The following is a 3,214-nucleotide window of genomic DNA, read 5'->3' as shown; positions in this document are numbered from 1 at the left end:
TCTTTTTGATTGTGTTATTTTATTCTGAGGACTAACCACTTGTTGATAAAACTTTGTCAGAACCACAAATGAATTCCCGAGAATTGCCTCAGTGGGTAAAGTTGCTACTAAGCATAGTGACCTGGCCAGATGACGTGGGTTCAATCTCTACTACTAATCCTCCTCAGTAATAGTTCACGCTACTTGAAAAGTTTTCCTCTTATTTCTACACTTGGACTCTTGCATTATTTTTCTCTTATTCCTATTCTTGGGCTCTGGCATGTGCACAACACAAACACATAGAAAAATAATTTTTAAACCCAGATAAGGTCAGTGAGGTCACCTGCAACCAAACTTGATTACCTGCATTTGATCCCAAGAACACACATAGACAAAACAGTAATCGACAGCTTTAACCTGTCCTGTAAGTGTTACATGCATACCAAGGCACAAGTGTATACACACAGTTAAACAGTTTAAGAAGTTGAAGTTAACAAAATAAACAAAATATTGAGATTATACGAAATGATTTACCAATTGAAATTAATACATTGTAGGATTTTAAGAACATTGCTGTTCATCAAACAATAATGGTTCCTGCTTAAATTTATATTATCTTTTCATTCTGATTCAGAGATAGGTCATTTAAACAATATATCCAAACTTGGTGTAGTAGTGACATGTATATATGGCGGAATAGATGACTCAGCAGCTAAGAACACTGGATTTTTTTTTTTTTTTTTTTTTTGGACCAGAGGACCTGTCTATGATTCCCAGCACCTACAAGACAGCTCAGAATTGTCTGTAGAACCAGTCACGGTGGATCTAACACTATCTTCAGGTCACCATTAGTACCTGGATTGCAACTAGATACACATTAGCAAATTTATACACCTAAATTAATTTTATTTAGAAAATAACACCCACATGAAGAACACTTTTTTTACAATATGTTGTCACATATGTATCTCTTCTACACCATTTGCATGCCATGGTGCCCAAGCAGGCAAACAGTGCATCCTATCTACTGGACCTGGCATATGGATAGCCCAAGACATCTGATGTGCTAGGAACCAAATCTGGGTATCTAACATGATCAATACTACTGAGCCAACTCTCCAGCTCCCACATATGTCATTATAATGCAGAAGATGAAGATGCCCCATTATTCCTGTCATCTGTCACTTGTTTTTGTTTACTTGACCGAAGCCACGAGAGTGAGTTTACTCCAAATGTGATAAATAGGCAGCAATTGGAGCCCACAAGGACAGGTCAGGTGTACCTCAGCTGGAGCTTCTGCCTCCTTCATGGAGGAAAAAAGGAATTTGCAGACATAAAGGTTGACTTGTTTGAAAGGGATTGTATTCTGCTTCCCTGATGCCTGTGAATAGAATGGAAATACAAACAAAAACATTGTTTTAGAGCCTGGTTGGGTAAAAGTGGACAGCAAACATGTACCAAATGGTTCCTTAAAGAAAAATTCTTGGAAATTTCAGGTGGGAAGCTGGGGCTAGGCAATAATGCCCAGCACAGACTCTAGCTCCAGCCTGCAGCTGTAATACCTGCCTTCTGGCAACAGCTTCTTTTTAGCGCCCGATGTTTATTTCTTTTGGTTCTGGTAAGGCCTGTGCTTTGCCAAGAATGATTCTAAGCTGATGTAAATTTGACATGAGCCTTCCAAGCCTAACCATTTAAAAGTGTCAGGTGATGCCTTGCTAGTTTTGGAAAGTACATGACTAAGAAATTTCTTCACTTGCCTCTTGAAGCCATTAAATAGGTCATTAAATATTAACTATATCAGCCATTAAATATATCATTGAATATATCAGTGTGTCAAAATCAAAGCTAACACACTGTAGTAGTCTGTTGTCACCTCTTTAGTATAAATGTGGTAACCATTGACAGATGTTTTTGTCCTACCAGGTCCCACAGCCGCTTAGTCCCAATTAAACACACAGAGGTCTACATTAATCATAAACTGGTTGGCCTAGTAGCTCAGGCTTCTTATTAACTTTTATAACTTATATTAGCCCATATATTATGTTAACCATGTGGCTTGTTTCCTTTTTCAGTGAAACATTCTAATCTTGCTTCCTCTGTGTCTGGGTGACAGCTACAGACTGACTCTTTCCTCCTTTCAAAATTCTCCTTTTCTCGTCACCCTGCCTCTACTTTCTGTTGGCTACTGGCCAATCAGCATCTTATTAAAAATAATAAAAGTGACAGGATAAAAGACCATTGTCGCACAGCTGTAATCCCGAGGGCTCAGTTGCACCAGGAAGTCTATAGATACTCCATTTTGTTTTTTGCCACAGTAACTAAGAAGTGTCTTGGCACTGACATTTTTTAGGACATAGTTAGCAAAGAAGATGGCTAATTCACATGCTTGCTTCCATTGTGATGAGGTCACCAGCCAACTGGAAGCAAACCACATGGTTCCTTTTTGCTCAAGGTTAGCTCAGCCCCGTGGGAACATGAACCCATCCCCCATCAGACAAAATTTCTGCAGGATCCAAACGTATCACAGGTTAAATATGTACTGTCGCTCCCTAAACACAATCCTATTGAGCAATTCATAGCTTTTCTGCTTTCCATATAGCTTTAGAAACAACTTTTCTTTCTTTTTTTTTAGAAACAACTTTTCTTTAACAAACAGTTGAGCATTTTCTCTGAGTGTGTTGAATTTATATTGCAATTTGAACATTTCTGATACCTTAATATTGAGTTATCATGTACACAGGGATCATCAAACCACTCACCATTTATTTAGTTCTTTCGTTTTGTGAAAATGTGAAAGACTTCATTTGTTGCATGAAATGTACTTTGGGGCTGGACAGGTGGCTCAGCATGTACTCTTCTTGGGAATGACCTATATTCATATAATAGTACCCATTTTGGGAGGCTCATATGTGTGTATCTGAAACTCCAGATCCAAAGTATCTGACAAACTTATTTCCTTGGGTGTCACATGAAAGATTCTCTTACACAAGCAAACATAAAAATGCAATTTAACCTTTTTTCAAAAGTGTTTATGGCTCATAAAACAATTGGAGCACAAGTTGCTTTCAGTTCATAAAACAAATCATACAAATTTTCTTTTAAAATCTGTTATTTTGCTTTTGGTTTTTTTTTTTTTTTTTTTTTTTTTTTTCTTTTTTTTTTTTTTTTTTTTTTTTATTTTTCTTTCTCTTTCTCCCCCCCCCCCTCCCCCTCTCCCCCCCCCCCCCCCCCCCCT

This window comes from Alexandromys fortis, unplaced genomic scaffold (assembly GCF_014885135.2).
Source record: "Alexandromys fortis isolate MF-2015 unplaced genomic scaffold, M_Fortis_MF-2015_v1.1 scaffold_57, whole genome shotgun sequence".
In the NCBI taxonomy this organism is placed as follows: Eukaryota; Metazoa; Chordata; class Mammalia; order Rodentia; family Cricetidae; genus Alexandromys; species Alexandromys fortis.
This window is presented reverse-complemented; position numbering follows the sequence as displayed.